The 11823-nt window shown below is 36.0% G+C and overlaps 1 non-coding gene across 1 annotated transcript; it reads left to right on the forward strand.

Moving 5' to 3' along the window:
• Window positions 1-10054: 10054 nt before the first annotated feature.
• Window positions 10055-10161, forward strand: LOC128287136 (small nucleolar RNA R71). The gene has a single exon (XR_008277833.1). It is a non-coding gene; the product is annotated as a small nucleolar RNA R71 (small nucleolar RNA).
• Window positions 10162-11823: the final 1662 nt, after the last annotated feature.

Raw genomic sequence — 11823 nt, forward strand, 5'->3', positions numbered from 1 at the left:
CTATTATGTTTTGTTGAAATTTGGTATGTAACTTTAGCCATGCGAAAATGGCATAATGTTCGGTTGGATTTGGTTCTATGATGTTTGGACACAAGCCTTGGTAATTCGGTTTTGGTTGAGTATTGGTTGAAGCCTACTCGATTATTATGTCATATGTCATGGCTGATTATTTTCGGTGTTAAATTCATGATTTGGTAATAGTGTAGTAGGGAGATGCTCGGTGATGATTAACCTTTGGCATGGCTAGTCATGGTCATAATTTCTAATATGTATGATGAATTATTGGTTAGATCAAGGAAAAACCATGAAATAGGCATAGTTTGCTTTAGTAATGATCTTGACAGCAGCATGATGTGAGATTGAAAAACCACTAAAACTAGTAGAAATGGAATTAAATTATGAATAGATTATGTAATAAAAGCTTGATGAGTCTATTTCCATATGGAAGAAACGAAACTACCATATGAGCTGTATGTTAAGACATATTTAGGTTTTCGTGAAACAGGGCCAGAACGGTTTCTGGATTCCCTATTCCGACTTTGGAAATTCATTATAAATTAACCAGAGATAATTAGGAGTCATTCCATATATTTATAGATTCCGCTTTGAGTCTAGTTTCTATAGAAACAAACCGCATCAGCATTGAAGCCCTGTACAGGGAGATATCCAAGTCGAAATGCGTGAAGGTCAGTGTAGTCGATCCCTGTAACATGGGAGATTTTAACTAATAAACTGTACTAATTGGCCTGACCAAAAATTCTAGAAAAAAATTTTTAGATGAATATATGAGTCTAGTTTCAGGGAAAAATCGCGAAACTGATTTTCGAGTTGTGTAACTCAAGATATGAATTTTAAGGTGACAGTGACACAGATAGCCAGCTGTCTGGAAATTTTTAAAATGAACTGTGCAAGTAAAGGAATTAAGTCGGTCAGCACCTAGTGTTCGACTCCGACAATGGTCTCAGGCACGGGGTGTTACATAGTCTACCTGTGTAAGTCATGCTTTGATCCTGCCAAATGGACACGGTCGTGTGACACGCTCGTGTGAGGAAGCCTAGGTAGTGTTGATTTCCCATGTGGGTCCATTTTCTCCGTTTTCGGCTCGTTTGTCACTCTTTTTACTCTCCTACGCTCACCTAAGTATAAAACATGGAATTAAAGAATTAGGAGCATCGAAGCCACCAAATCTAAGGAGAAATCATCCATAAATGTGCTAAGCATGGGATAAAAATATGTATAAATTACGGTTTATCAAATACCTCCACACTTAAGCGTTTGCTTGTCCTCAAGCAAAATCCTCAACTCACAATCAAAATAAATTCTTCTCAATTTATAATCCCTATCAATAATGTCTCAAAATAATCCATAAGTATTCATACATTGAAATTCAACTAAAAGTACATCAAAGTTTCAAACATTCCAAGTTGAGCATTTTATCACGAAAACATAGGTGTCTCCCCTCATCTTAAGTAATCACCCTTGATCAAAATATCACAGAGTTTAACATCCTCACTGAACATTCACTCAAATCACTCGAGGTGTTTAAGGACATCAAATAAAGCACTCATTAGTCAATATGCAAAGTTATTACCATAGGCTTGCATGAAAATCAAATCTCCACCACTATATATTGAGCTGATACATCAATCAAAAAGGTCTTTTAGAGGGTTATAATGTTGCTTTGGTTAGGGGGTGTGGTCACAAGATGAAAGAAAAGATTAGAATCGAGATTGAATTGAAGAAATCACCTAACTAGAAAAATAACTAACTATTAGTTGAATACAAGTGAGCTTCTTCTCAGAGTATGGAATTACACTCAAGCTTAAAAACAACAAATTACTACTAATATGTATGTAAGTATTGTTTTTTTAGAACAAGTCAAATAACATAGAATTTAATTATTGCAACAAAGAATAAAACATAGCTAAGCAATTAACTAAAATTAAATCTCGACAAAAATAGGGAATCAAATTAAGGGATTTCAACAATAATGGGTTATGGATTAATATTGAGGGTAAATCAATTAATGGCTTGTTAGGCTCAAAGAGGATCACTATGGGTTAATTATGAAGGTAGGCTTTTGTGGAGTGAGTGGGTTAAACCTAAGTGTCTTTATCATCTTGATATATCAACTCAAATGGTGTAGTCTTGACATGCATAATCAAGCAAGTTCTAGAATAACAAATCAATATTGATGCACTTATAATAAAAGTCAGCATGAAAGAAATAACATGGCTTTTTGATGTTTAAACTAGTGAATTTCAATTCAAAGTAATACCTAAACTTAGGGAAGTAACCTAAAAGTTTTTAATTCTTCAAAACTCAACTTATCATACTTGATTCCCTAATATATTAAAGTTTAAACAATCAATACATAAATGCGTATGTTTTAATTCAAGACATATCAATAAAAATCATAAAATTTATTCTAATAGTGATATGAGTGATTCACGTGAGACTAAGACAAAATTCATGGATTTCTAATGATGATATGAAAGAGCCCCCCCCCACATTTAAGATGTACATTGCCCTCAATGTACAAAGATAGATATATTGAAACATATAGATATATAATCATAAGATAGAGAGAGAAGTGAAACTTCCTGAATGATGAATGAACTCCTTGAATTGGAGTTATAGAGAATAATCGACCAAGGAAATGATGAGAGTGGAGGAGGATACTCCGGTGGTGGTAGAGGTTCATTAGTCCATAAGTCCCGTGCCAAAAGAATATTATACCTGGTAGTAGCTATGGTCGTGGTCGAGCAAGACATGGTAGTCGTGGAGAACCTTTTCCATTGGAGTTTTTAGTTCCTAAGTGATGATGAACTATGAAGCTCTTTATAACTATGATAAAATCAAGAAATCTTTAGGAAATATAAGGAAGCATAATTACTCATAATGAAATAGCCGAGATTATAAATTATTCAATAAAAATTATAAAACCTAAAATTAAAATAATATTAAAGGAAAATAAAATAAAAAGTACTTAAAGAGGATAAATAAAGATAAAAGTGAAAATAAAAATAATAAATAAAAAGTTTTTAAACATCTTCATTGCCGGATGGTTCGTGAGGTGGTGGTGGCGGCGATGAGATGTGAAGGTGCTGACAAATCTGGTGAAGTGTAGCATCAATGTGATCAAAACACTAAAAACACTGCTGCTCAAATCGAGTAAGGTGCTCAGAGATGTCAGAGTATGAAGCTGCCGCATGAACTGGACGATGGATGGGATGTGGAGGGACATCATCAGTAATGTCCCCTGGGTCTTCCTCCCCGATGGACTGGGCGAAGCGGTACTGAGGAGGGTAGGTGCCACGTCGTTTCTCGATCATCCTCATATGTAGCATGCTCGAGATGCCCTGGGGGGACATCTAGCCGATGAGAATGAGGGAGGATGATTGTGCTGCTGTGTTGAGCTGCCCAAAGTGCCGAGCCAATCGAGTCACATAGGGCCCGATAGAGATGACTCCTCTCATATGTCGCTCCGTCTGATGGCGGATGGCGAGGGCAATGAAGTAGGCAGGGTCGAAGATGTGCCCATTCGCCAGCTCCACAAGAAATAGGCGTCGTGAGTGTTGACGAAGCCTGTGCTCTCTCGCTGTCCTGTCTGTAATACCCCCTACCCGTATTCATTGCCAGAATAGGGTACGAGGTATTACCGAATTTTACGAGTTAAATTTTTTTAACTCAATATAATCCCTTTATAAATATCTAACATTCCCTACAATTTTAAACAAAAACCAATCCACATCAACCAAACCAATTCAACAAATTTTCAAGATAAATTCATGCATATTTATAAGATAACGTCATCATATACCCAAAACCAGGTTTGTTAACCATACCAATGGCTAACTTTACATTCATTTCACGTTAACATTTACTTTATTAGCTTATACATGCCATTGATTTCCAAAATAAAGTTTATTTACATACCGAAATCCTAAGGTTGATAGTGTGATGTGTCTCCGACCAAATCCGACCTCTGAGCTCTTAACACTACAAAACAGGGGAAAAGAAAACAGGGTAAGCACTTTGTGCTTAGTAAGCTCATGTAACAAGAATTATACCTACCTAATATTTTCAATATAATACAATAAACATTCATATATCCATTCAATGCATTATTACCCTAACATGTACAAACTCAACATTCAAGTTAGTATAATAATTTCCATGTACCAATAATATATACTATGATTGATGTGTTCATCAATACCATGATTTCCATTTCCTTGTTATTTTTCCATATTTATCCCATTGAATTTCTTGGAAATTTCGATGGATTTTCAAAGGTACACTTTTAGTGTATATTCTTGGGTCAGTCAATTTATATTCATGTGCGCATATTCCATTTCAGAGAGCACACTCCCGCGAACCTCATCCTTACAGCGGGATTACCAATCCAGGCTAAATCCCTTGTAACATAAACTCATAGAGTATTGTTGGGATTACCAGTCTAGGCTAAATCCCCTGCAATGACAATTACTCTAATGAGCTTGGATCTGAATTACCAATCCAGGCTAAATTTAGACCCTAATTCGGATTACCCGTCCGGGTTAAATCCGTTTTCCACATATTCTTCGGGAGGGCTATATCAGGATAGGATCATCCATTCGGGCTAGATCCTTTTTACCGTCGATTCCTTTTCAGAGATCCATCGAAATTTCCTTTCATTCAACCGAGATTTCTTCCCCTTTTTATCAAATATATCAATGTTTCATCAATTTTCATATAATGAACATTCAAATCATATTCACACCAATAACATACATTTCAAGCATTTAAGAATATAATTCAAGTTACACGAACTTACCTTGATACTTGTTCGTGTACAAAAATCTACTAATCCTGAACTTTTTTCCTTTCCTCGATCTAGCTTCGTATTTGAATCTTATGGGTCTAAATAAATAAATTTAATTATCAAATTAATACATTTCATGTTCATATGCAACAATTTCTATAATTTCATTATTATTATTTATAGTTTATTCAAAACTGTCTATTTGAGTCATAGTAACTAAATTATTTATAACTCGAGCTACGAAACTCTAAATTAAGATCCGTTAATTTTCCCTGAAACTAGACTCATATATCTTATTACCATGAACTTTTTAGAATTTTTAGTTTATCCAATAAGTACAGTTTATTCTTTAAAGTCACCCCTATTCTGCTATCTGACAGTTCTGACCCTTCTTCACTAAAAATTAATTATCTCTTCATACAGAATTTAGATGATGTTCCTGTTTATTTATCTTGAAAATAGACTCATTCGGGATTATAACATATAAATTTAATCCCAAATTATTTTTATTCAATTTTTTATGATTTTTCAAAGTTAGAACAGGGGAACTCGAATTCATTCTGCCCTTGTCTCATAAAATTCATTATATGTTATGATTTACAGATCCATTGCTTAGACCGTTTCTTCTATGAGAAACTAGGCTCAATAATCTTTAATGTCATATTTTGTTCATCTTCTAATTCTATTCCTACAATTTATGGTGATTTGTCAAATTTAGTCTATTGCTACTGTCCAATATTGTTTTAGTGCAAGCTGTTTATTACAATTTTTCCCTTAAGCTTTTAATAAATAACAATTTCGTCCCTACTCAATTAGCCTCTCAATTGAGCGGATTTTTCTCAATTAACACTTTATTCTATCACCTTAAATTAGTTTACAACCTTTAGGAATCAAAATTTAAGCAATCGACTTTAATTCCAAACATTTTCACAATTAGGTCCTAAAAATCAAATTTCTATTGAAATTACCTAATAAAATCATCTCATAAACAAATTAAAGCTTTAATTTCATTCTATTTCATCATAAACTGACAGCACTCAACCATGGTGACTTTCAATTTCATCAATGAAATAAAAAACTAATGAATTTAATAGTAGAAACTAGTTGTAAAAGTCTTAGAAACACAAAAATTACAAGAAAAAGGAAAGGATTAACTCACTTGGTGCAAAAATTATGGAATACCGGCTTAGAGAACCCTCCTATGGCATTTTTACCTGCTGGATTTGAAGAGAAATGAAGAGAAATCTAGATATTTCCTATTTAGTCCTAGCTTTATTTAGTTAATTTTGCAATATTCCAAATTTGCCCTTAATTTATCAATTTTCCTGCTGATTTCATGCCCTTGCCGTCCAGCCCAAATAAATTTTGGGTCTAATTGTCTTTTAAATCCTCTCTCATTAGACACTTAAGCTATTTAATCATCCTATCCACTTTTACACCTTTTTACAATTTAGTCCTTTTTATTTAATTAACTATCCAAACATTAAAATTTCCTAACGAAATTTTAATACCACATTACTAACATTTCATAAATATTTATAAAATTATTTTTGACTCGGTTTTACGAGATAGAGGTCCCGATACCTTATTTACCCAATTTCTTCAATAATTTCTTTTCCTAACTAACCACTAAATCGGTAAAATTTTTCTATCAATATTTTCATAAGATTTTCCTATCATATCAATTTTCATGCAAAAATATTGAAATAAATTTCTCTTTAAATTGGATTTGTGGTTACGAAACCACTATTCTGATAACCTTGAATTTAGGCCATTACACTGTCAAAGTGTGGGCCAAGATGGCATGTAGGTATCGCAGGGATGGGGCGAGGGCCGACGCCTTAGAGCAGTTAGGATCATAGGTGGCCGAGGCAGGGACGAGGTTCTTCCAGTACTTTGAGGGGGAGTAGTGGATGTGGCGATGGAGGGTGTCGAGTTCATTGTCGTCCATAAACTCTTCCGTGTATAGCCCTAGTGCAATTCCAAACTCCAGTACGCTCAACTGGTGCACTAGACCACCAAGGCAGAACTAGACCGTTCCAGGATCGTCGAAGTTTGTCATGATGACTTGGAGGTGGAAGGTTGAGCAGAGTTTCATCGTGAGCTCGAGGTATGTCGGCTTGATGATCTCAAAGAACAGCGGTCTTCATACCACGTGAGGTTGGCATTGTATACCTGGAATGAATAGTTGAAGTTAAATACTCCCCAAGAATGTACGCATGTTAAAACTGAATAAGAATATTTCATGGGGCTCACATACTAGACTAAAACAACCAAAGTAGATATATCAAGTCATTATCATGAGTAGGACTACGACAGTAAAGTAAACGGAAATATCTAGAAATTGAATGCATGTGAGTTTGATAATATGAAATATGATGTGGGTAAGCATTAAATCTATGGAAACACAAAAAGAAATGGATGAATGTATCTTAATGTATTGACTAAAATGGCAAAGTTCTATCATAATAACTATGATCATTTGCTCAAAATAAAATAAAATATCATGAAATAAGTAAAAGAATGAAGAAAATAGAGGGAAAAGATGAACAAACGCAAGATGGAGGAGCTTTGGATCGTCAAAAGTGGCATTGTATTCGGTGCACGGGCGTGGCAGGTAGGACGTGTGAAGTTACAGCAGCTAGGGTTAGGGATTTTGAGGAAGGGGATGATGAATAGTGAGGGGTTTATATAGATTTTGGGGCACACAGTTGTGCCCTAATTTTTGCCCGTGTCTTTCGCAATTTTTTAAATTTGGGCGCGTTTGGGACTCGTACACGCCCGTGCTCTTCGGACGTGTTGGTGCACACGGCCATGTCGTACGATCGTGTCCTACTTTGTTCGTTTCTCCTACGCTCGTGTTCCAATGTATACGCTCGTGTTGTTTTATTAGTTTTGAGCATGAGTGGTGGGCACGGGCTTGTCGCATGACCATGCTACATTCTCAGTGTCAACCACAGTTTATAGTCGCACGCCCGTGTTGGTTTGACAGACTCACCCACGGCCACGTCGCACGGCTGTGGCCACTTATCGCATCTCATGTTAAGGAAGAATTTTACCCTATTTTTACACGGCCGTATCGCACGGCCGTGTCTCCTCTCGTGGTGTGGGCACGGCCTAAGGTACGCCCATGTACCAGGTCATGTGGATTAGAAAACTTGTGTTTCAATGACTTAGTTAGTGATTAGATGTTAAAAACTAAAATTTTAAAAGGGTTAACATCATTAGTGCTCGGGTTGACTCCCAAGAAGCACTTATTTATAGTCTATGCTCGACTTACCTTTCTGGTGTATAGTCATGGTGGTGCGAGGAGTTTACGCTCCTCATTCCTGCTATCAATTTTATCAATATAAGGTTTAAGACTAGCACTGTTTACCTTAAAAGTGCCGAATTTAGGGTGAATTACCTCGACTGTACCATATGGGAAAATACTAAGTACCGTAAGAGGGATTGCTACGTTAGGTTCAGAAGTGGCAATACGAGGGTCTACTTCATCTAGTAGTACTTTGTCTCCAACCTTAAGTTAATTTGGTGCGATATTGAGCTCTTCATGGCATGGTTTTAGTTTATCATGTGTCCTCGGTTTAGGTGTCCACCATTCATCTAGTTTCTCAATTTGTAGCCTTCGTTCTTCATAGATAGGTCTTTTGTTGTTGCTTGAACATAGCTCGTATAGGTTCTTCGAACTTATTTCCTGCAAATTAGGTTGTACCACATGGTCAGTTTTAGTAGAATAATTTATACAACCACCTTCAATTTTCAATGTGTTACTCAAATTATGAGCTTGAAGGGTGATTGTTTCGTCTCTCACACGAAGTGTGAGTTCTCTTGTGCTAACATCAATTATTATTCTAGCAGTTGCTAAAAAGGGCATCCCTAAAATTAAAGGAACGTTACTATCCTCTTCTATGTCTAGAACAATGAAATCAACTGCGAATATAAATTTGTCAATTTTAACGAGTACATCTTCAATAATCCCCTTAGGAAATCTGATTGTTTTATCGGCTAATTGAATAGTCATCCTAGTTTGTTTGGGTTTCCCAAGACCTAGTTGCTTAAACATTTTGTAAGGCATGACATTGATACTAGCCCCTAAATCAGCCAAAGCATTATTAACATCTAGGCTACCAATTAAACAGGGAATCTTAAAAGTCCTTGGATCTTTTAATTTGTTGGCCAGCTTATTCTGTAGTATGGCTGAGCAAACTGCATTTAGCTCCGCATGCGATGCCTCATCCAACTTTCTCTTATTTGTTCTGCATTTGGCATCTGTGAAAGAGCTTCAATAAATAGTAAGTTAATATGTAACTTCTTTAATAATTTAAGGAATTTACCCAATTGTTCGTCTGTGCGGTCTTTCCTTGTCGCGTAGGGGTATGGCACATGAGGTTTGTACTCTTTACTTACCGGTCTCTGGTCATTGTGGTCCACCTCGCCTTTACCTTTACTTACCACAGTTTCTTGCCTCGATTTTGGTTCAGGTGTAACTACCCCTTCCTCATCTTGAATGGTAATTGCATTGAGTTGCTCCCTTGGGTTAGATTCAGTGTTACTCAGCAGGCTACCTTATGGTCATTCAGATATCAATTTAGCGAGCTAACCTATCTTAGTTTCAAGCCCTTAGATCGATGCTTATTGATTCTTAAGTGCTATCTCGGTATTCTAAAAATGAGTTTCTGACACCGAGATGAATTTTGTTAGCATCTCCTCAAGGTTTGACTTTTTCTCTTGTTGGTAGAATGGTTGTTAGAAGCCTGGAGGTGGTGGTCTCTGATTCCCTTGGCCTCCCCATGAGAAATTTGGGTGGTTCCTCCAACCTGCATTGTAAGTATTACTATAACGATTATTTTGAGATCGAGGATTATTACCCATGTAATTTAACTGCTCGTTCTCCATGTTGTGGCCATAGGGTGGGTATTCTGAATTGCTTGATCCACCTTCACTTGCTTCCTACTGCATTACTGGGTGAATCTGTGAAGAACCAAGAAAACTGTCAATTTTTTATTCAAAAGTTCTACCTGGTTAGAGAGCATGGTGACTGAATCGACGTTAAAAACGCCGGTTGCTTTTGTTGGCTTTGTCCTCATGACTTGCCACTGATAATTATTCAGTGACATTTCTTCTATAAATTCATAAGCATCCTCAGGTGTCTTATTATTGATGGTTCCACCAGTAGCTACGTCAATTATTCGTCTAGTCAAAGGATTTAGGCCGTTGTGGAACATTTGAACCTGTAGTCAGAGTGGTAACCCATGGTGAGGGCACCTTCTCAAAAGATTTTTGTATCACTCCCATGCATCATAGAGTGTTTCTAAATCCATCTGCAGAAGAGAGGAGATATCATTACATAATTTGGCTGTTTTAGCTGGCAGAAAATATTTTAATAAAAACTTTTCGATTTGTTCCCAAGTAGTGATTAACCCTCGTGGTAACAAGTTCAACCATTGTTTAGCCTTATTCCTCAATGAAAAAGGGAATAACCGAAGGCGAATGGCGTTATTAGAAACACCATTAATTTTAAATGTATCACATAGTTCCAAAAAGTTTGCCAAGTGAGCGTTGGGATCTTCGTCCTGCAAACCATCAAACTGAACAAATTGCTGTATCATTTGAATTGTGTTAGGTTTCAGTTAAAAAGTATTTGCAGCAACAGCAGGCCTAACTATGCTCAATTCAGTTCCTGTTAAAGAAGGTTTAACATAATCATACATAGTGTGTGAAGCAGGATTCTGATTAGTAGCAATCGTAGGAGGTAGTGGATTTTCCTGGTTGTCGGCCATCTCCTCGGTTATGGCGAGAATATCATCCTCTTGCTCTTCCTCTATGTATCTTAGGCTTCGCCTTATTTCTCTTTGGTTTCTGTGAACTGTGCGGTCAATCTCACTGTCAAAAAGTAGTGGTCCTGACGGGCTTCTTCTTGTCATAAACTAGAAAGAACCTGTTAGAAGAAAAAAATGAAGAATTAGAAAAGAAAATAAAAATTTAAATTGCAATAAAAGTAGAATGGCTAAAGTAATAAAAATTGAGTGTTCCTAATATCCTAGTTCCCCGAAAATGGCGCCAAAAACTTGATACATGATATTCACGATAGGTTTTAAAGATTTATAATTAATCGTTCTTGAAACTAACTATTATCATGATGAAGGAAAGTGTACCTATCGAATAGTAATATAGCTTTTGTAAGACCGGATTGTCAAACCCAAAGGAACCAAGAGCACTAGTAATTACTTTCTTTTTATTATCTAGCCTAAAAATTAAGGGATTTGTTTATCTAAACTAATTAACTAAACTAAAAGTGCACAGAGAGAAAATTGGGAAAAAGCTTTTGGGAAAAATTCGATAGATTAAGACAATACCCAAGGAAAAATTCACCTAGACTTCACTTGTTATTTGACTCTGAATCAGACGATTTATTCATTTGACTTGATCTGTATAAATCCCTAAGGTATATTATTATCTCTCTCGAGACAAAGAACGTCTAACCCTAGGTTGATTAATTGAAATCTCTTTCTAATTAACGCCCTAGTGTTGCATTAACTCGATCTATGGATCCCCTTATTAGGTTTCACCCTAATCTAGCAAAATCTTACCACCCTATCTCTAGGCGTGCAATCAACTCCGCTTAATTATGAAAAATTTACTCTTAGACAGGGTCTTTTCCTCCTCTGAATAAGAGCATTAACTTTAATCAATATCCTGGAATATTAAAATAAGAATTAAGAACACATAATTAAAAACAAGTCAAATATTTATCATACAATTCAGATAATAATAACAAGATCCGTGTTACGTTTCATTCCCTTTAGGTATTTAGGGGGTTTAGTTCATAATTATATAAAAAAAAAACATCTCAGAAGAATAATGAATACAATTCATAAAGAAAGCCCAAAACCCTTGAGTGGAAATTGAAGGGAGATTTTCAGTCTTGATAATGAATCTGACTTCTGAGGTGGACCAATCGGCTTCCCTTGAGTAATTTCTTGCCACCTACTCCGTGTGTCTGTTCTAAGTGCTTC

Source organism: Gossypium arboreum, chromosome 13, assembly GCF_025698485.1.
Source record: "Gossypium arboreum isolate Shixiya-1 chromosome 13, ASM2569848v2, whole genome shotgun sequence".
Lineage (NCBI taxonomy): Eukaryota > Viridiplantae > Streptophyta > Magnoliopsida > Malvales > Malvaceae > Gossypium > Gossypium arboreum.